The sequence below is a fragment of the Solanum tuberosum genome, unplaced genomic scaffold (assembly GCF_000226075.1).
Source record: "Solanum tuberosum cultivar DM 1-3 516 R44 unplaced genomic scaffold, SolTub_3.0 scf00045, whole genome shotgun sequence".
Classification (NCBI taxonomy): domain Eukaryota; kingdom Viridiplantae; phylum Streptophyta; class Magnoliopsida; order Solanales; family Solanaceae; genus Solanum; species Solanum tuberosum.
In genome coordinates this window covers 1,368,211-1,392,673 of record NW_006238972.1, presented here as the reverse complement: position 1 = coordinate 1,392,673, position 24,463 = coordinate 1,368,211, and the positions used below count along the sequence as shown (strand labels likewise).

Sequence of the window (24,463 nt, the reverse complement as noted above, 5' to 3'; positions counted from 1 at the left end):
ATATAGATATATAGATATTTTAAGTTGCTAATTATAGTGAGTTATAGTACGTTTTATGTAATTTTCATAAATATTACTCACTTTGTCCTGATTTATGTGATACAAATGAAATTTCAAAAGTCAATGAATTTTTTATAAGTTTTTTTTATATTAACTTGTTAATTATTGTGATTTATAATATATTTACGTAAAACATACTCTAAATAAAAATAATTAGCAACTTAAAATATATAAACACATACTAAAAAATTGATCAACTTCAAATTTCATATGTACCACATAAATTGAAACAGAAACAATAACATATATTGGTCCCATATCTAGTATATATATATGGAGAACTTTTATAGCTGTGAATTGTATATGTATATGTTGTTTGTGTTAGTATTGTCGATTGAATATGTATACATATATAATAGTGTAATCTATATGTGAATTAAATTCTATATTTTAATTGTTCAATTCAATTATACAGACCATATTAATTCATGTCATTAGACTTAAATGTATAAACTATCAAACATTGTATATATGTATGTTCGATCATATATACAAATTGAGAAGAAAAAGTATACAAATCAAAACGAAATTATAGATTATACTGATAATATACCGTACAAACTCATAATGAATGTCAAAAATCTAAATCTGTAATCAAATGACGAACAACGATTTCCGCCCGAAAAACTATAATCATATATATTTTGCAAAATTAAAAATGACGAACTAAATTGAATACAATATGAGTTTTTCAATAATATGTTTTTGAATCTATTACGTAAAACTATATAATTCAAATTGTGATTAAAGAAGGAACTATAGCAATATACAATCAAAATAAATTTTCTCGAATGTTGAAAATCAAATCTGAGTTTCAAAAATCTCGATATACATCAATTTCGTTCACACAAAGGGAAAATCAAAACGATTTCAAGCATTAAATACCTTTACCTAATGTTGATTTCTAGTCTCTACTATTTGTATTGCTCTAGATTAGTCGTTTCGAAGAACCCACTAACAATGGAGTTTATCTTGCTGAAGAACTCATTGAAGAAAAGGAATTCTATTAAAATGTAATCTGCGTGAGTTATGCGATTCTTTTCCTTTTTAGTTAATTTGTTTTAAAAATAAAATTGTATATGAATGGAACGTATTTCTCGATTTATACAAATCAGATGCTCCATGACAAACATAATATAGCTAAGGAGCGCAAATAGCAAAATTGTAGTTATAGAGCGTTAATATGATTATTATACTTGTTATTCCTAAAATTTTCTCAATAATAAATGTTTTTTTTTAAATCGGTGAACCAACCAACTAATAGAAAAGGTATGAAGCCTTAGGGTGTGTTTGGTTTGAAGAAAAATGTTTCCATAGAAAATGATTCCCTGAAAATTGTTTTCCTAGAAAATAAATGGAATTCTGAATTATTTTCTCATGTTTGGTTGGTGAGTAGAAAATATTTTTCGAATTTTTTTTTTTAGTGTTTGGTTTGTGAATGAAAAACATTTTAAAGAAAATATCTTTTATTTTTTACTAGAGAGTAGAAAATAATTTTTGACCCGAAAATCAACCTCCATAATTGATCTAGGACATGACTCTGACACAGAACTAGGACACAACCCTATTGAATTCCAACCTGAGATCTGACCCAGGACTTGACCTTGACTTTCGATTTGAGACCCGACATTGGAATTGGAACCAGATATCCAATCCAAGACCTGACCCCAATATCCAAACTTGAACACGATCCATTAATTCAGATTTCGACTTCGACACTCGAACGAGACCGGACTTTCAAATTAGGATCCGACCCCCACAATCAACAATTGATCCGAGACCCAAAATTTGACTTTCAAATCAAAATTTCAAGCCCAACTTTCGAACCAGGATTCAACCATGAAAGGGTATGATTGTAGCCCAATATTGTCATTAAGAGAAAATTATGGACATGTCATCGGTATGATTATAGCCCAATATTATATATGATTTATCTTGATTATGGAAAGAGTATAGTTCTAACTTGTTGTGCTGGTGCATTTTGTATGTATTTTGAATGAGACAAAGTAAAGATAGTTGTTTTAGATTGATTGACAGAAACATATTCTCTAAACGGTTAAATGTACTTTTATTTTCAGTGCTGATATAACTATTATGATATGTATACATTAATTATCGTTCTGATTTATTCAAAGGTGAGATTCTGAGATGGTTCAGTATACCTGACATATTAGATTATAACAATATATATTGGTGAAATAATAAGTTAGTTGATTAAATCCATGTCTCGATATAGAGATAAATGATATGCCTTCTTGAGAAGCTTGTAAGTTTTCATCGTGCCAAACCTTGCAAGTGGATTTATGAATCTGACACATAAAATAAGTTAAACAATGCTCTAAAGAAAATTAATCTTTGAATTAAATTCGTCAGTAATTTAATTAATTGATTAGTATATGTAATCTTAATATGGAAAATTACATAATTGTTTAGTATGAAATTTCAAAATATAAATGGAGGAGTGCAATTATGAATTTCTAGTGGAACAATTTGTAATTTCTTATGGTAAAAATTTTAATTTTTAAAATTATTTTCATAATAGAAAGCATCAGTAATTAATTATGTGGTTCCTACAATACTCATATTTAACTAGAACGTAGAATAGGAAAGGGGAGATACACGTGAGTTTTCTTCTCCCTTTTGGACTGGAAGAAATCTCTATTAGTAGGGGTTCTTCTAACCAAGAAATAGAATAAGTTTTCTATTCAATATTTGTCCATCTAAGTATTGAGAGAGTTTAGATGCTGTCTATCTGCTCACGCTTCAAGAAGTATTTATCGAATTAAATTTCACTAAGTTTATGTGTTCTAGCAAAATTGTATGTATTTTAGCATATATATATATATATTGTCTATTATTCATGTAAGCAGTATGATTCTGGTATGCCTTCGTTGTGCATATAGTTTTCTAATACATTTATTTATTAAAAGCATGTAATAGTCTATTTACTTAGCATGATAAACAATTACCTGTCTGTCTAACTTAATTGGTTAGTCTCTTACTAACAATGTGTTATGAAACTATAAAGTAAGAAGATGAGGAAAGTGTTATGGAACTATAAAGTAAAAAAGAAGGAGAAAGTAGGAAAAGGGAGAGAGCTCTTATTTCCCTTGATGGTAATAAGTTACATATATCTTAAAAATGGTCAACAAGGGGTCGCGTGGCCTAATGGATAAGGCGCTCGCCTCCGGAGCGGGAGATTGTGGGTTCGAGTCCCACCGTGATCGTTACTTTTTTTTAAAATCTTTTCATTAATTAATGACTCTCTGCAAAATTGTGGATAATTTCTTCATTTTTTTTTTCTCATTCTACAAACAAGATAAATAAACAATCAAATTTTCTTCTCCATACAGAGAATAAAACCTTCAGATTAATCTTCTAATTCATCTTTTAGAAATACATTTTCCTTTTCAAATTTATTTCCAATTTTCCATCATTCACAGGTATATATGTTTTCTTGAACGAAAGTTTTTGTCCTTGCCTTTTGAATAAAAACATAATCCAATAATTTATGGACTAACATGATAAACTTACACATTTTCAACAGCCTAAGAAACATATACATGATGAAAATGAAGTCTCACTGTGATCATATGATTTGGTAACCATACCGTCATGCTGGGGATAGTTTGTGGAAGTAATCTTCAAACTTTGTTGGTGAGTCAGTTCTTGAATTTATGTGATTTAAGATAAGTTGTTCTTATATGATTGATTGTGTTAAATTTATGAGATATTAAAATTTGGATGATGATTGGGAGTCTAGTGACTTTTCGAATTTGAATCAGATGTGAAATGAATATTGACATAGTTGATTATTTTAAGAATTATTATGTATATTGATTTAGGCCACAATTATGTATATACTTGTCTCATTTTACTTTATACTTGTCTAAATTAGTATGTCAACTGCCTACAAAAAATATTGTTACCAAACTTAATAAAGGTGATAAGCTTATCGATGATAACTATAAAATATGGAACATAAAAATCAAGTGTGTCCTGAAAGAGCAAGAAACGCTTGAAGCTTTAAATGTGTCTATGACACTTCCCGAAAACGGTAATACACTCCAACATGTGAAAATCTCAAAGAAGCCCAAGTTTAATCAACAAGGAGAGAAAAATGTTTCTGTTCCAAAGAAAAGTAGGAATATGGCTAAGCTTCACTGTTATAATTGTAAGAACAAGGGAACTTTGCTCGTGATTGTCCTGACCCTAAAAAGGTACATGACATTAGGAACAATTTGCATAGTTTGTAAATATTTCTTGTTCTTCTTTTTTAACTAAATCACTTCCTATGTGAATTATAGATTAGGGAGCCACCAAACATATAGCAATGGAAAGAGATGCTTTTGTAGATTACCGATGAATCCCACAAGGATCCAAACGGGTGTATGTAGAAAATAACTCCAAAGAGGAGGTTAAAGGGATTGGTACCTTCAAACTAGAAATGTGTGGTGGCCAAACTTTATTTCTACATGATGTACTATTTGCCCTATCAATTCATCGTAATCTAGTCTCTATTCGAATGTTGATTAAGTTATGATTTAATTTTTCCTTTCATAAACATGGTGTGAATATGCATTTGGCAAGACAAAACATGGAACTAGTTATTTTTATGATCAATTTTTATATTGGATGTTGTTTAAAGTTCCAACAATAATGATATTAGTTATTTTCTTATTTACGTTATCTAATTGTGAGAATGACGTAAATATATGACATGCTAGGCTTGGCATTGGTCAGCAAATAATGAGTCGCTTAGCCAATGAAGGTATGCTTGACACAATAGATAAAGTAGAATTGTCTACTTGTGAAACTTGCCTAGCCGGAAAAACTACAAAATAACCATTTGGAAAAGGCATAAGAGTTGATACTCAATTGCAATTAATTCATTCTGACATATGTGGTCCAATGAATGTAAGGTCAAGGCGCAGTACTATTTACTTCATCACTTTATTAATGATTTTATTCGATTCTGTTATGTGTATTTGATTTCTCACAAATCTGAAACTTCAAGTTGCTTCATTAAATTTATGAACTTAGTTGAGAATCAATTGGATAGAAAAATAAAATCACTAAAAACCGATTGAGGAAGAGTATTTATTTGATGAGTTCAAACAATTATGTGAATAAAATGGAAGTCAAAGACAATTAACTACTCCTTATACTCCATAACAAAGTGGTGTTGTGGAACAACAAAATAGAACCTTGTTAGAAATGGTTAGGTCGATGATGACACAAGCAAAATTGTCAATATTAGGGTGATGCTTTGCTCACTGCTGTATTTGAACTTAATTGTTTCCCTTCAAAATCACTTACAAGTTACAACTACGCCACATGAGTTATGGACTAAACGAAAGTATGATTTGAGCATTTTGAAGCCTTAAAGTTGTGCTGATTTTATTCATAGCCCTTCTTTCCAATATGAAAAATTAGGTCCAAGGGGAAGAAAATGTATCTTTGTAAGATACTTTGAACAATCTAAGGGTTATGTGTTCATAGGTGAACAAAATGGTGGTACAGTAACTGAAGTTGAGTCACATGATGTTGCATTTAAAGAGAATGACTTTCCTAAACAGGGCGAAATAGGCTAGAACTTATCTCTTTAAGAAATTACGGACCAGACCGAATTCAAATTGATTTGAGTGGGAGTCATTTTAATGATAATCAATTAGTTTCTATTTCCACATATCACCATCTGAATCAAATAATATTGATAATGCTGGTCCGAGTCTCAACCTTGATGAACAAGTCATCCATAAATTTCTCATCGTCAATTTGATATCGAAGGGGAAACATTTATAGTTACTCTGGATGATAAAAAGCCAAGAAATATAAATGAGGCTCTTACATGCCCCCACCAAAAAAAAGCGGTTAAAAGGAATAGAGGAGAGAAGAAGTCAATGAAATCTAATAACCTAGTGTGGAAATTGGTTGATATACCTATAGGTCAAAAAACTATTGGAAATAAGTGAATTCTCAAATTCAAGCGTAAGACAAATGGTAGTATTGAAAGATTCAAAGTTCGCTTGGTAGTTAAAGGGTACACACAATAAGAAGAAATTGATTATGAAGAAACCTTTTTACATGTATTGTATGCTTTACTTCAATAAGACTAATTTTGACTATAATAGCTAAGTTGGATCTTGAATTGCATCAAATGGACGTGAAAGCTGCATTTCTCAATGGAGAACTAGAAGAAAAAATCTATATGGAGCAACCTGTAGGTTTCATGAAAAAAGGCGAAAAAATAAAGTATGTCGACTTCGAAGGTCGATTTATGACCTTAGCAATCTTCTAGACAATGATACTTATGATTCTACAATGCGATCATATCGTATGAATTTGTGATAATTCATGAAGACCATTGTGTGTACATCAAAAGATTCAAAGATAAGTTTGTGATCTTATCATTATATGTAGACGATATACTAATAGCTGCAAGTGACATTGATTTTTTAAAAGAAATAAAAGAGTGGTTATCATCTGCTTTTGAGATGAAAGATACAGGTGAAACAACATACATTCTTGGAATCAAGATTTCAAGAGATTATTCGAAGAGATTGTTAGCTCTTTCACAAAAATCTTACATTAAGAAAGTTCTTGAATGCTTCAATATGCAAGATTCCAAATCCATAAACACTCTAGTTTCTAAAAGTGAAGCTCTGAGCAGAATGATGTGTCCTCAGACTCCACATGAGAAGGAAAAAAATGAGAAAAGTTCATTATACCAATGCAGTCGTAATGTCATTGGATTAGTTAGCAGATATCAATCCTACCCAGGATCGCAACATTGGAAAGTAGTTAAAAGGATATTAGGGTATCTGAAAGGCACAATTGACTAATTCTTATGTTATCAAGGAAATGATCTGCAACTCAAAGGCTATACAAATGAGAGAAAATACACCTTTATATATGCATTTTTTGCTCAATAATGGCACCATATCATGGAATAGTAAGAAGCAGTCATGTGTAGTCGTATCTACAATGGAAGTTGAATTCGTAGTACTTTCATCTACAGTGCAAAAAGTTGTTTGGCTTACAAATTTTCTGGTTCACTTGAGTGTGTATAACAACGTTGTTGAACCTATCACAATCAATTGTGATAGTCAAACTGCAATAGCATACATAAAGGATCCAAAGTACCATGAAAAAAATGAAACGTATTGACATAAAGTATAATTTTGTAAAAGACATGATAGTACAAAAGGAAGTGAACGTGAAATACATATTTACGCATCAAATGATAGCAGATTTCTTAACGAAACTCATATCATGTGATGCTTATGAGAGTCATGTGAAGTCATTGGATTTACGTATATGCTAATGTATTTATATTTTGTTTTCCCAAGCATGTTCGTTAAAATTCACACTATTGAAGTTAATATTGATTTATGCCTAATTTTCTATTCTTATTGATTTTTTTTAGGTATATATATATATTTTCTTTTTAATCAATTACCTGGATAGGGTGTGTTGTATTAGCAAAATGGATTAGAGGGGGGCTAGACCTGACCTCAATACAACACTGATCCGAAGGCTAACAAAAACTACTATATATAGAGCCTTCTGTAAATTTATGAAGAAGAAAGTAACTAGCTTACAAAGAAATTTGCTTTATCATATTTGCTCCGAATACTAGGCAATTGCCATTTGTCCAATAGAAAGAGACCTTTAGCTTGTCTAGGGAGATTGAAATATAGTTGAGTGATGAACATCTGGTGAGAAGAAGAGGCCAGTTTTGCTAAACAATCTGCAACTTGGTTTCTTTCTCTGAAACAATGTTTAATTTGCATTTGCACCCTTTTTTTTGATGATGTTGATGGAGTCAATGACTTGTTTCAGCTTCATATTTGTAACTATATCGTTGGCGAGCATATTGACTATATTCATGGAGTCAAGTTCTAGAATAAAATTAGTGTACCCATGTTGAATACACCATTTTACACCAAACTCAACTGCCATGGCCTCAGCCATGTTGCTATTTTTGCACTCAACGAGGAAAGAGAATGCCATGATCAAGTCTCCACAACTATTCCTTATGATTCCCCTAATGCCTGCCCTTCCAGTCTCATGTACATAGCTACCATCAGTATTGATTTTTATGATGCCATTTTGAGGATAACTCCATGTTACTTGCTTCATTATCTGAACTGGTCTGAGCCTCTCAACTTCTAGGTAGAATGATGGCCAATGATTACTTCCACGGAAGTTTTGAAAAGTATTAGCCAAAACAGATTTTTATAGTATGAACGGTTTGATAGCACATTTTGTTTGTTTGGAGGTATTTTTTGCCTCCATATTTGCAGGAGCACCATTGCTTCCAAATCTCCCAACAAATAATTGTAGGGGTAATCTTCAAGATAGTCTTGTGAATGGCATTTTCTGGTTTTGTTTCCCACCAAGAACTGAAGATATTGGTCATAGGTTGATTTTTATGTTGGATTCCGAGAGGATTTCCCATCATGCTCCATAGTTGCCTTGCTGCTTCTCCCTCTCCAAACACATGATACATAGTGTCATTATGTGCATTCCTACAACAAAAACAATTATTTTGTGAGTTGATATTGAGCCTAGTAATTATGTCATTAAAGGGCAATATCCTTTTAAACATTCTCCAAGTTAAGAAAGATATTTTAAAAGGCATCTTATTATGCCAAATGTTGTTGAGAAAATTATTTTTTGGTCTTTGTTTTCTAACTATTTGCCATGCAGAGTAGTTAGTAAAAACACCATTTTCAGTATCATTCCAGATAGGATAATCCTTTTCCGTGTTATTGCCTATTACAATGCTAGAAATAATCTTCACAATGTAATTGGGAACAACACTGCTTAACTTAACAGTATTCCAAGACTTATTCACAAAATATGAATTAATCAGAAGTTTAGGAGACTTACCTGGGCCTTGACATAGCTTAGCCAAGCCTCCTATACCTGTCCAATTGTCCCACCAAAAGCTGGAGTTTCCTTCTTGTACTTTCCAAATAATGTGAGGTTCAGCTTGTTCTTTGATTTGCATCAAACTTTTCCAAGTATGAGAGTCAACAGAAGTTGCCACTTTTTTAACAGGGTTGAGCTATTTTGCAGTATTTTTTAATAAGAAACTTTTGCCCAAAGAGATGGTTGAGTTCTAAACCTCCACCATCTCTTAATTATCAAGGAGTTACAAATGTCATTCATACTCCTAATGCCAATCCCCCTTCATCTTTTGGAATACACAAGTTTTCCCACTTACTCCAGTGGTACTTATTCTTACCATCACTACTACCCCATAGAAAGTTAGCAAAGTGTTTCTCAATAAGATTGATGGTACCATTAGGAGGAGTAATAGCAGACAATGTGTAAATAGGCACAGATTGTAAAACATGCTTGATGAGAATAACCTTTCCCCCATGAGATAACATATTACATTGCCAACCATTCAATCTTTTAACATTTTTTGCTAACATACCATCAAAATAGCTAAGATTCTTTTTCCCATTATAGATAGGGCAACCCAAATAAGTGAAAGGGAAAGTGTTGTCCATGTAGTCAGTCACTCTTCTCAATCTGTTGATCCTGTTAGAAGCAGTTTTAGGAGCAGTAATAAAGAAACTCTTAGCATCATTAACCTGTTGACCTGAGGCTTTTTCATACCTCCTGATTTGATGCTTGATGAGCTTAATAGATTTATTATTGCCCCCGCTGAAAATCACTATGTCGTCCGCATAGGCAAGATGATTAATGACAGGTCCATTAAGATTCATGCTAAACGGAGTAAAATGCTCATAAGAATTAAGACTATTTAGCATTCTAGACAACAACTCAGAGCCAATTATAAAAAGTGAAGGGGATAGAGGGTCTCCCTGCTTAAGACCATGTGAGGAGCTGAAGAATCCTACTCTATTGCCATTGATAAGAATGGAATACCACATATTAGCAATAATCCTCCAGATCATGTCCAACCATATACCAGAGAAACCAAACTGTTTCATGACACTCATTAAGAAATACCAAGACATTTTATCATAAGCCTTTGCCATATCAAGTTTCATGATAACATTCCCACCTTTATTATATTGTTTAATGCCATGAACAATTTCTTGAGTTAACAAGACATTTTCATGGATTAATCTTCCTTTGATAAATCCACTTTGATTTTCAGAAATAAGTCTTTCCAATAGGGGGTTAAGCCTATTAGAAAGAATTTTGGAAATAATTTTACAAGTGAAGTTGCTCAAGCTTATGGGTCTAAGTTCAGAAAAATTAGAGGGAGATTCCGTTTTAGGAATCAAAATCAGACAAGTATGTGAATAGAACTTAGACAAATTCTTCCCTCTAAAGAAATCCTGAACGTACTCCATAATATCGTATTGAATTATGTCCCAACATTTGTGAAAAAATATACCTGAGTAACCATCAGGACCAGGGGCACTTGAAGCACTCATGTTAAAGACTGCATCTTTGATTTCTTCCAGATCAGGGACTGCAACTAATTTGTTGTTGTCGTCATCTGCAATGCAAGGGTTAATATAATTAAGAATATCAAAATCATTGAAAGTATGAGAAGTATTAAACAAATTTTTAAAATGGTGAACTGCAGCCTTGGCTATCTTGTCATCTCCTTGAACCCATTTGTTTCTGTGGTTTTTGACCATGTGTAGTTGAACCTTTATTCTTATTGATTCATATACATATATAACTTTTTATGTAGTGTACACAAAATTCTGAGGATAAAAAGTATGTCAAACAAACAAAAAGATTGGCCTATTCGCATAGAAAATCGCCACTATTGTCTAAGTGACAAGTGGAGATGAGACATTTATAAACCAATTATTATCAGAAGTGGTGATAACAGAGAGCTAAAAGTTTATAATCAGAATACCGTTTGTTAGTTTGTGTTTAATCATATGTGATTAAAATGAGTTATAAACTAGTATTTTTATAGATTAATTTATAATTATAGTATTTTATTACTCAGTACGCACATGATTTCATAGATTTTTAATCATTCTAATGGATCTATATATAAAGTAACAAGGGACACACGTGCAACACACGTGTCTATAAATTAGTTGATTTAAAACTCCGATAGTCCATATCGTTGAAATTTAGAAGTCCTTCTTGTTTATTGATAAGTAACAAATTTGAATTGTCAAAATTGAACAAACGAGGTTTTCAAGGGAATAACTCAGTGTCCAGGAGTAGACTATAAAATGCGAGATACCCTCATTCGCTGCATCATTTCAATTCATTTTTTTATGAGAATATCTTGGTGACTAAAAGGAGGCATTTGAACCAGTATGGAAAACATTATTGCACTTCTTCACTCAATCCAATTAGTAAGTGAATAACTTAGCGTCCAAGAGGAATATAAACACGACGAAGAGGGTACCGATCCACTTTCTCATTATATTTAATTCAATTTTACTCATTAAGTCTTATACTATGAATGACTAAAATTACGTGATAATGAGTTTGATTTTAATCAAATTTTATTTTCTCATTTAATATGATTTCTTGGTGATGAATTTACGAACCATCTCTAATAGAAATGTGGTTCTTATTAGTTTAGCAATGTTTGTTCTCACTTTTTTTTGGCTTTCCTTAAATTTGTGATAAATTTTATTTTTTCTATATTCAGTCCTAGATTTTTTTTTTTTTTTTGTCTTATGGAGTTGTGTATTCCACAACTTTGTATGAGTATATCTCAACATAGTTAAATTTTCTTAAAGTAAAGCATAGTGATGATTGAAATAAAATTCCTCTTTTGTTCCATTATTATTCTCTAGCTATAATTTTATCAAAATAAGAAAGAAAAAAAGACAATATATTCTTTCTTTATCCAAATTTTTGGAATTGATCAAAATTAATTTTATTTGTTTTCCTACTTTGAACTAATTAGCATGGAGGAAAAAAATGAACTTTCTGTGGGCATTAATTCAATAAATCTGTTGATAGATTTTGCATTTTGTATTTAACAAAATAAAAGGTCTAATATGCTTGAATTACAAAAGATAAAGAAGAAGGATGCCGATAAGAACCCGAAATATGAAGAACACAATGAATGCAAATCTGGAAAGGACCGATAGAGTACATAATTAATTAACTTTACATCTTACCATTGTCTTATATTAATTATTTTTAAATTTTACTCTTAATTCAGTAAATATTTTTTTTAATTAATTGGAGTACTAGTGATCGAATTTAAGTAGTATAACACGTAAATCATTATTGTACTATTTGATTTATGTTTTAGTTTGACTCGTTGATGAAGACGCTTGAACTTTTATTAGATATGTGAGACAGAGTCGACAAGAACTCAAAAAATTATGTACTAATTTTATATTTCTTTTTTCACCTACATTGTTATGATTAAAGTCTTAAGAAAGATGTGTATGTTGTACTTTTTCTTCTCTGTTTATTTTTTGTGTGTATTATCTCTATTAGACTTCTTTAATTTAATTTTCTATGAATTTTTGATTGTTGTAAGTTTGCATTTTTATTTAGGCTTAAATTAGCCATTTGTGACATTGTTGAGAGTTCGTTATCTACTAACTAAAGTTCAAAATTTATAGTTGGCTACTTAAAAAGAGTTAATTTTAAACATTAGAATACGCCCCCCCTCATTTGGTATTTTTCATATTTTAAAAAATTTATTTGTAAATATTATATTTTATTACTCATTACATGCTATTTTAATCAGTTTAATAAATTAATAAAAAAAATCACACGGCACACACGTGCAATGTAGTGTTCGAAAACTAGTAAATTAATTAGTATGGATATGTGAAAGTCATATTAAAAAACAATAGAATTTGGTAGCACATTTGAAATGCATTAGGGACTTAGCAAGAAACTATGAGAATAAGACTTAGCAAGAAATCATGAGAATATTTCAATGACTATTTCTTGGGGAATTGATGATTTTCTTTCCCCAGAATTCAACTTTGTCTCCATTGAAGTGTGTATGTTTCTTGAAAAAAGATGTAGCAGAGCAAATAGCACACGCAGCATGTGATTATTATCAGAACATTTTTAAAGGCCAGAATGAGAGAATAGATGACAGAATTCTCCAGAATATTCCTACAGTAGTCACTCCTGAACAGAATGAGATGTTGCAAGCAATTCCTAATATGGAGGAACTCAAACAAGTTGTGTTTGCAATGAACCCAAACTCAGCAGCAGGGCCTGATGGTATTGGAGGTAAATTTTATCAAGTTTGTTGGAGTATCATTAAAGAAGATTTACTAGCAGTTGTACAATCTTTCTTTTGTGGTAACATCATGCCTAAGTTCATGTCTCATGCATGTTTGGTTTTACTGCCAAAAATAATGCTTGCTCAAGAGATTACTCATGGTATTAAAAAACCATATACAGGAAGTAATGTTGTAATCAAACTTGACATGACCAAGGCATATGATAGAGTGTCTTGGTCATTTACATGTTTGACACTTAGGAGATTTGGTTTTGGGGAGTTATTCAATGATTTAGTGTGGAGAATAATGAGTAACAATTGGTATTCTATAATCATTAATGGGCATCGACATGGTTTCTTTCATTCCACTAGAGGACTTAAGCAAGGAGACCCTTTATCCCCTGCCCTATTTATTTTAGGAGCAGAAGTATTGACTAGGATGCTTAATTCCCTACATCAGAATATTAATTACAGAGGTTTCTTTATGGAACCTAGAGGACCCCAGATTAATCACTTAAGTTTTACTGATGATGTTATTATTTTTGCATCTACTGATAGACATTCCCTGAAGCTTAGGACATGTTAGGGGAATATGAAAGTACCTCTGGCCAGCTTATTAACAAAACAAAGAGTCATTTTATGGTTCCTGATAATACATCACAAGACATCATCCATACCATTAAAGAAGTGACTACTTTTTCACAGAAAAACAGCCCTATTACGTATCTAGGATGTCCTCTTTATATTGGTAGACAAAGGATTATTTACTATTCTCATTTAGTGGAGAAGGTTTCCAAAAAAGTGTGTGGTTGGCAGGCAAGAGTACTTAGTTTTGGGGGCAGAATTACATTGATCAAACATGCCTTGCAATCTATACCTATTCATACTATGGCTGCCCTATCTCCCCCAGTACTACTATTAAATACATTGAGACTATCATTGCTGATTTTTACTGGGGAAGGGCTCAAGATAGAAGGAAATATCACTGGGCATCTCTAGACACAATGAGCTTCCCATACACAGAAGGTGGGGTAGGGATCAGAAGACTTTCACACATTTGCACTTCTTTACAATACAAACAATGGTGGAATTTCAGGTCTAGAGTATCTTTATGGAGTTAATTTCTTAAAGACAAATACTGCCAAAGAGCTCATCCAGTGGCAAAAAAGGTTGATACAGGATTTTCATTGATGTGGAGATACATGATGAAACACAAGCTTAAAGTCGAGGAGAATATAGGCTGGAAAATCAAATCTGGAAGTTGTTCTTTTTGGTGGGATGATTGGCTAGGAATGGGTGCTCTAGCTACTTATAATACCTCTATATCAAGCCTTAACAATGATACCATTGCACATTTTTTAGTAAATGGACAATGGAATGAAAGAAAACTGAGACAACATGTACCTCCTCTTCTTATTCCATCTATTCTAACTACTAAATTTCAGGTTGTGCAGGGAGTTAAAGACATTGCAATTTGGAAACTCACTAAAGCTGGAGAGTTCACTTGTAAATCAGCCTGGAAAATGTGCAGGAAGAAGAAGGCTACTGCAGTCCTTAATTCACAAATTTGGCATAGACATATACCTTTTAAAATGTCCTTTCTTCTGTGGAGAGCAATACGTTATAAATTACCAACAAATGAATCCTTAGCAAATTTTGGAGTGGAACCTGTGAAGTGCTCTTGTTGTTTTCAGCAGGGATGGGATGATGTTGAACACATCTTCCTTCAAGGACATGTTGCAGGCCATATATGGAAATCCTTTGCAGGCAGCATGGGACTCTAGCTGCAACATAATTCATTAATTAATCAGCTATTGTGTTGGAGGGGTATTGCAGAAAAGAACACAACACACACGATGATCATTCAAACACTCCCTATAGTCATATGCTGGAATCTCTGGAAGAACAGATGTTCAACTAAGTATGGAGGAAAAACATCCAGTATCCACAAAGTTAAATACTTGATTATTAAAGACATGCTTTTAATGCTTAATTCTGTTTTCCCATATCTTCATTTGCCTGTAAGGTGGACAGAACTGGTGGCATACATTGAAAAATGTAAACAGGAGATACGAGTCACCTTAGTTATGTGGAAAACTCCTCCTTGTACTAGATACAAGTTAAATACGGATGGTAGTGCTTTACATAATTCTGAAAAAATAGGAGGGGGAGGCATCTTACGAGATGATCAAGGGAGTATAGTATATGCTTTTGTTGTACCTTTTGGTGAAGGAACTAACAGCCAAGCAGAGGTTCAGGCTGCCTGTTTTGGTTTAAATTGGTGTATCCAACATGGTTACACTAATATTATATTAGAGGTTGATTCTGAATTATTAACAAAGTGGTTATTGCAGGTTGCTATTCCCCCTTGGAAGATACACATGTATATACAGGAATTACAGATTCTTGCTAACCAATGTGTCTTTTTTCAGTGTGTGCATACTTACAGGGAGGCGAATGGTACTGCTGATCTACTGGCCAAATATAGTCATCAACAAGACATTGTACAAAATTATTACACTCAACATCAATTACCTCTACCAGTTAAAGGAAGCTACCTATTAGAGAAATTGGGAGTACAAAACTTCAGACGCAAGAAGCTTAAAAGAATTAAACAACCACCTTGAACATAATTCAAAATCCTTACAGCGAAGGCTCTCAAGGATAACAGCATTACATTTTGACATGTTATAAACTATTCGACTTACTATGTCCTTTAGGTATAGTAGTTTGTTTAGTCTTATTTTCATTAATTCTTGTAAAGGGAGAGTCTCCCTTATTTATATTTTATTAGTAACTTTGTAATAAGAGAGAATCCTCTCTAGGTGCTTAGTTTTAATATTACATCTTATTGTATCGGGTGGAGTTGACTAACCTTAGTAGGTAGGTTGACTCTTGTCCCACCTTAGGTTGGAGGTAAGGTACATGTCCCCCTCCTTGTATAATTTTTTTTCATATATGATAAGGCCTGGGGGTGTTGCTTAGCCCCTGACCCCCTCAAGGGTCGTTCAAATAAAAAAAACAAAAAAAAAAAACAACCAACAAGTCTATTTCACTAAATCGTAATTGAAATTACAAGGAAATTTAAGAACTAAATAGAAATGGAAGAACACAAGCACAAGAAAGGGATGAGAAGAAGAACCCATAGAAAGGGGATGAGAGGACTTGAATATTTTCTCAACAATTTTCCTCCCTCCAATTTGCTATCCCAAGTCGTATTTATCAGCCCGAATCCCAAACATTGTCTGGCCCAATTGCTTGTTCTCGGCCCAATAGGTCTTGCCAGCCCAACAACTATTTGTGTGATCTTGGTATTCCTATTGGGTTGGACTTGGTTCATAACAAAAGATCACTTCTCTTCATTTTTATATCCTCTGTTCCACTGAAATATTTTAAAATCCTCTGTGCAATTTTCCAATTTGAAATCTAACCATGGTGTGAAGGAAGGATTGACAAACACAGTTGGAAATGTTTACAACAAATCAAATTGACAAACACTTCACTTGCGGTATTACATGTTAATAGAGGTGAAGGATCAACTAGCAATCATTAATTATGAAAAATCGTCACGTGAATAAATCCATTTGTGGGTTGTAGGACACATTCAGAAAGAAGAAGAATGGGAGAGTCATATTATCGTGCATGTCTTGTGATGGACAGATTTTATTCATCCTCAACTTAGAGTCAGGTAATTTATGCTCGTGTTATGATGTCAAAAGACAGAGTTGGCAAAAATTAGAAATAAAGGGGCTTCTTACGAACCACTGCATCAGAGTTATTTATAGTTACGTTGAAAGACAAGTTATGTAGAAATTAAGTCTCTTTCTGTTCGAGAAATTTTTCGCAATTCATATATTATTTTTATTGCTTCTGGATATTAAGCATCATTAGTGTCAAATTAGTATCTAAATAAAAGTATATGCCAATACAAATTTATTTACCCCTAGCCCTCCAAGTTAGACTTGTGAATTTTAAAGCAGACACATATCATTTGTTTTCCTTCAATATGGAACGACATAATTCCTGGACCTATGTCATCCTTCACGTCCTGTGATGCGGAGATTGTGTTCGTCGTTAACTTAAAGTTGGGTGCTTTATGCTCGTGTTATGATGTCATTACAAAGATATAGATAGAATTAGGAATCAAGGAGCTTCCCGAGGAGACCAATATCAAAAAGGATTAACAGTTATGTAGAAAGACTAGTAATGTAGAGACTTTAGTTTGTTTTGTTTGCACTTTGGCGTTTAATTAGTTGAAACTTGGAAACAAAGCATTAATAGCAAGCGATTTTTCTAATTTGGCTTGTTATTGACAGAAAACTACTACTAGATCAACCGCTAATCTTCTTCATTCTGTGGTCAGTTTACTTCAACAGAAGAGTACAACTTCAAATTAGTACTAGTCTTTTATTTTCCTTTTTAAAGCTTTACAGACCTGTAAGTAATGTAAACTTTTCTCACAAGTTAAAAATCAGTTAATATTGTATTTATCAAGGTACAGTTTCTTCGTTTCCTGAATTATTAATCAGATTTCAGTTGATTTGTCTCGTTTATGAATAATTTTAGGAAAATTTGTCTTGTCTACATGTGTTGTACTGGTAGTAAATGAGTAACTTAAAAAAACTAGAATCCCGAATTTATATAGTGGCACCGCCTCTATATATGGATGGTATGACGTGTAATTTGAATTTATGAACTAAAATATCAGGCAACCTTTGTGCACCGCCTTTTATATGGATCTAGTTTTACAGTTTCTTTTACTCTGCAATTATAGTTTCCTCTTGTAGGTCAGTTTATTAAATCCTATTGATCTCAAAAGTTTGCTATTATGCATACTAAATATGTCAGTGAACTGATAGGGCGTTTCGTTTTAAGTTACAATGGGAGTATCGTTTTGAATTCAGATGCATATGCGGAACTCAAATGCAAGTGATCATATTCTTAGTAGCAATCGAGATTAGGAGAATTTTTGCCTGAGATAGAAGCTTGATATCACTGCGGGTCAGTGGTATCACCTAGATAGTTTTATATTTGGGGTGAGTTTCTGCCTTGAGTCGAGCAGAGCCATTTCAATTTATGCAAATACAGTGCATAAATATTTGTCTACCCGAAGAAAGTTGAATAGGATGGGACAAATGGATTCCTCTCAACAATCAAACACAAACCACAGCTTCAGTGTCTCCAACAATCAAACTTCAAGAGATCGAGTGGTTCTAACTTTAAAAGCAGTAGGAGGTGTCTATGTTGACTTTGTTAGCATCGGAGACAATCGTGGAGTCATTTCATTTGGTTCCTCTGTTTTTTCAAAGTAGTGTGATGGGATGAGTCTTTAGCGGTTAAGCTGAGGAAGTAGACAAAGGTATTTAAGTTTGTCCCAGGAAAAGTTCAGTACTACTGCTGCTATATATGCAGAGTACAAACTGAATTACTACATGGAAACACGAATATTCAATTATTACACATAACAATAGAATCCAATTTCTATATATATTGATGAGAGTACTCACACCAATGGCATGGAATATATACCAACAAAATCTTATCGTTAAATAAAACAGTTCCTGAAAGGTTATATACAAGATATTTGGGTGAAACAGAAGCTAAGGATGAAAAGACATACAAGCACTCACGATGCCTTCCAGTTGTTTGAACATAATTACCCAAAGGGGACGAGACTTTCAACATAACAATAAATGCCACTGATGTTGCTTCCCTTAGGAAGCCCCTTGATTTTTAATACCCTCCAACTCTTTCTTGTGACATCATAACACAAACAACATAAATCACCTCGACTTAAAGTTCACAACGAATACAATCTCTCCATGACGGTCCATGAAGAATGATGCAAATCTAGGCTCTCTAGTTTTCCATATCAAGGGAACACCAATTATTTGTCTCTCCCATTCTCTTTTTGGAGTCTTCTCTAAAATCCATAAGTCAAAGTACCCACTGACCCATTTTCTGTAATCGATGACCCCTAATTTACCCTTCACCTCTATCAAATGCAACTATAGATAAGTCATCAGGTATAGCAAACTGATAGATGACTCCACTAATGCAAACACTGGGCATATAATACGGAATACAAGGCAAAATGTGCTGACTCTCTCTCCATGATTTGTTTATGCCTAATGTGAAAACCCCGTATTTTGTGTACCTTTCTCGAGAAAGATGTGTTGTCAAGAGAACTTTGTACTTGTTTTCTTTCGGCTCAAAACCTAATGAATATTTATTCCAGCATTTACCTTCAATTGGGTCGAGCAGAAATCTTACTTCTTTTGTGTTGGGATTGAAAATTGCAGCAGGTCACATATTTGATGAATCCCAACCGCAAAATAAACCATTAATACAATCCAAACAAGAATATGCAGGGTCAGTAGGGACACAGTTGTAAAGACTATCAAATCCGTCAACTTGAAGAACCGAGGTAGAGGCTTTTCCATATTTCTTTTTCTTTTCCTCTGCAGTGTAATAAGCACTTACTCCGTGCAAAAGGAATTCTATCCCACCAGAACGACATCTATGGATATCCAAAAAATCTGATTCGGATACCATCGAATTACAAAATCTGAAAACACACTTGAAACGCATTAACGAATCAGAAGGAAGCCATGAGAATATTTCAAACATTATTTCTTGAGGAATTGATACTATTTTGCCGGCAGAATTCATTGTGTTTAGAATATTGAAGGCAGACGGCTAAAATTTACTGATGTTCTTTTTGCCTCATTTCCGGTAAGACTTTTATTTATAATCTTTTTGCCTCTCTGTTTCCTTGTAAGACTCTTATTTCTTGTTGTTTTCTTTCTAGTACATTAGAATTAGGATTGCCCAAAATATTGAACCTTTTTTTTTTTGTTTTAAAATCCTAAACACAATATTATTGGGAAAAAATTGAACCTTTTTTTTTTTTGGGTTTTAAAACCCTAACCACACAATATTGAGTTAGGGGCACGATTTTATTAGAATTCTTTTGGCCTTAAACCTCTTTTCAATCATCAAGATGAGTTGAGATTAATTGTTTATACTCTCTTCATTTTAATTTGTTTATCTGGTTTTGACCTGATAGAAAGTTTAATCTGACCCACCCATTTTTTCATCATATGATGTTGTTTCATTAAGCATTTGAGTTTTACAAGTTCAATCTTGTGCTACTACTAAGGACTATGCTATGAAAAAATAAATTATTCTACTGATAAACAGACACGAGACACAACTTATTTTAGTTACCAAGTTCAAAAATATTATTGTACAGATTCATGATGGTGTTTCATTAAAAGATGTAAGAAACATCAGTAAACCATGGACCAAAGTTTGTTTTGTTAACTGAACCAGTACCACAGGCAATTGATTCACATCGATGGTGATGATTAAGTACTTGCTAACTATCAGAAGAAGATGAGGAAAACTATAAAAGCAATAGAGGTGTCTATGTTGACTTTGCCAGCATCGGAGACAATCGTGGAGTCATTTCATTGGTTCCTCTATGATGGGATGAGTCGTTTCATTGCTCAAACTAGAAAAATTTCCCAAGTATTGTTTAGTACAAGTAGAAAAAAGAAAATAGAAAGAGGGAGTGCCAAGAGGATTTAAAATGCATATTCCGAAGAAGGGAGGCAAAGGCTTTTCCGTCTTTCTTTTGCTCCGAACTCCACAGTATAAACTCTTGCTCCCATGCAGAAGCAATTTTGTTGTTAAGATGAACCTTAACACCCAAGTCCATGGAGTTTGTTTAGAATATCCTTTCCTCTGAAGATATCTGATGGTATCTTATCCTAAAATAAGATAAGAGGTAAGAACCACGAAAGACTGTATATGAATCGCCCTTTTCAGTTTCAATGCACGTAATCGACCCACACAGAAAGAAAGAAAGAAAGAAAGAGTGCAGCTCCCCGGCCCGATTAATGTAGAGCAAGGAATTGAACAAACATCATCAATTTAAATGGAATTGCTAATGATCACAAAGCTCTTCTTGAACATATTGCTACTATCTTTTTTGTGCATTTCTTTCCTCTTAACTGATAGAAAGACATAAGATGGTATGAGTATTAGTCACCATATAAAGATTTTGTAATTTAGCCTTGAACATACGTGCAACACACGCGCCCAAAACTAGTTATCATAAATGTATGGCAAGAAAATACTTATGAGCATTCTAACTAGCATGCTATCATATTGCTTAGGATTTAATTTAGAATTATAAGTTAGAGACATATAAATAGTATAATAATAAAAACCTGAAATGTATTGACTATGCCTAGTAAAGTATCATAACAATACCTAAAGCAAGTAATGTATACAATAATTAAATTGCAGATCACTAACTTATGAAAATCCTTTTAGAGAAGTTATAAACATATAAATGTATACCTGACTCAGAAATAAAAGTTATTAACTTTTAGGGAAAACGACAATCCCAAATTAAGTAGGTCTCAATTGGTTAGAGACTCGTGTTGATAACGTGTTGTGAAATGAGAGAAAAAAACAATAATACTAAGCAAGAAAGGAAGACAAATGGTAATGGAAAGTATAGAGTAGAGAGTCTTACATATTCTCTTCAAGTGTGTCTTTCACAAGGGTGAAGAATACCCTTTTATAGGATGTAAAATCCATCAGTTTACAATCTTTAACCACATGTGTTAGTACATCTTTAAGAGATACATCAAATAGGTACATTACGTTAGATATAGCTTAAAAGAAACACTCACACAATTTAATGGATTTGTAACAAGTATTAAATAAATTATAGTTTAACATAATTTAATTTTTAAAAAAAATACAATCTTTAAATATTTGACCTTAATTAAATTTATTATTTTATATTTCGTACATCGAAATATATTTTGATAATTATTGTAACTCCTAGACTATGACCGAAATTCCAGAGACATACCTTAACTAAACTAAGGTCCTATTACCCCTCGAACTCATTTTTTAAAAATAATTTTATACATATTTTGGATTACGTGGCACACTCTGTGACTCCACATTAATGAGAGTATCATTTTGAATTCAAATGCATATGCGGAACTCAAATGCAAGTGATCATATTCTTAGTAGCAGTCGAGATTAGGAGAATTTTTGCCTGAGATAGAAGCTTGATGTTACTACGGGTCAGTGGTATCAGCTAGATAGTTATATTTTTGCGGTGAGTTTCTGCCTTGAGTCATTTATTTGGTTCCTTTGTTTTTTTAAAACCCTAAACACAATATTATTGGGGAAAAAATTGAACGCTGTTTTCTCTTTAAAAAAAAATTAAAACCCTAACCACAATATTGCAAACAATTTAGTTAGGGGCACAATTTTATTAGAATTCTTTTGGCCTCAAACCTCTTTCCAATCATCAAGATGAGTTGAGATTAGTTGTTTATACTCTCTGTACTTTAATTTGTTTATCTGGTTTTGACCTGATAGGAAGTTTAAGCATTTGAGTTTTACAAGTTCAATATAAATTATTCGACTGATAAATAGACATCAGACACAACTTGAATCTATCATTCAACTGGACGATATGTTAGGGATTAATTCAAGGCAAAATCTGTAGTTACCGAGTTTGAAAATATTTTTGTACAGATTCATGATGGTGTTTTATCAAAAGATGTAGAAACATAAGTAAACCATGGACCAAAGTTTGTTTTGTTAACCGGCAATTGTAGCTTCAACAATTGATTCTCCAGTTAAAGTCCTGCATGACAATATAGATTATATAAATGAACATCAACATGTCGAAGTTAATGATGAAATAAGCAAGGAAGATTCGATCAAAATTAGCACAATCTCAATCATGCTTTGAACGTGGCAGATTTATCTCCAGATGTTCAGTCAAAAGGGAAGAAAAACAGGGCTAATGCTGAAACGAGTAAGACCACAAGAACTATCTAGATCCATTTATAAATGTTTCATTCCTAGATCCATTATAAATGGATCAATAGTATAGATCAATAGTATGTTTTGGTGCCGAAAAAAGTATCAATTCCTCAACAAATAATATTTGAAATATTCTCATGGCTTCCTATCGAAGCCATCAAATCGTTAATACACATTTTCAGATTCTGTAATTCTCTTATATCTGAGTCAGATTTTGTGGATATTCATTGTTGTCTTTGTATGACCCCTTCATGGTGGAACAAATTTCTTTCTCCATTTAAGGAAAGCTTTTTAAGCCACTGAGCAAACGGAGCATGGAAATATCTCTACCTCCCTTTTTCAAACGGAGAGATTTGATGGACTCTATAGGTGTTCAAATTCTTTTTTGGATTTCGTTAATGGTTTATTTTGCATTTGGAAACCATCATTTATGCGAGGTGCTGCAATTTTCAATCCTATAGAAGAGAAGTAAGATTTCTTCCAGATCCAAATAAAGGTATTCTTGGCATAAGTATTCATTAGGTTTTGAGCCAGAAGAGAAGAAATATAAAGTGTTTTTGTTAGCAACACAATAAGGGTACACAAAACAATGGGTTTTAACTTTAAGCATAGATAAATCGTGGAGAGAGACTGAAAGCATTACTCCTTCTACTCCGTGTTGGGTTCGAAAGAGATTAGGACGTCATGCAGAAGCTTACAATTGCAAATCATATGATTAACAAATCAGACAACAAATAAAAGTATACTTAAAGACATAATATTATTATATGATATGACCAATTGTCCTACCTATTTAAAAACTAATTAAAAGAATAAAACTGTAGAGAGAAAATCTCCCATTAGCAAAAGTCTCTAAACGACTACATTGTGGATTCTATTGTGTTATGCTATGAGAATAGAAGTTTCAATTTATTGATCTCCAAACTTTTCCTTTAAGGAAAGAATAAACCAAATATGGAAGAAAATTATATTTTCATTTCAGAAAAAGTTCAAGCATTTATGATAATACTTTGACTTTTCTTTAAAAAAAAAAAACTTCAAATAAGGAAAGAAAATTAGGGCGAAACCCTAACAAATCTCCCCTTTTGACTGAATTTTCTTGACAAAACTTGATCCAGCTTCTTAAGATGCATGATAATCTTCGTTCTTCACATAGTCTTCATCACTGCTGTTTGTCATGGTTAAGAATAAAGTTTAAAATATATGGGTTAGAAAGGATTTAAAAATATTTTATTTTTATTTTCAAAGATGCAGCAGCAAGAATGTTGAAAATATGGTTTAAATCTCTTCTCCACATGTAACTGGACAAAAATCTTCATTATTGTCAAATTTATTGCAAATTGATTTGAAACTGCGTTG

The 24,463-nt window shown here is 32.7% G+C and overlaps 1 non-coding gene across 1 annotated transcript; it reads left to right on the top strand.

The window, feature by feature from the left end:
* The first annotated feature begins 3,214 nt into the window (after nt 1-3,214).
* TRNAR-CCG (transfer RNA arginine (anticodon CCG)) lies at nt 3,215-3,287 on the top strand. Its single transcript has one exon. It is a non-coding gene; the product is annotated as a tRNA-Arg (tRNA).
* The last annotated feature ends 21,176 nt before the right edge of the window (nt 3,288-24,463 follow it).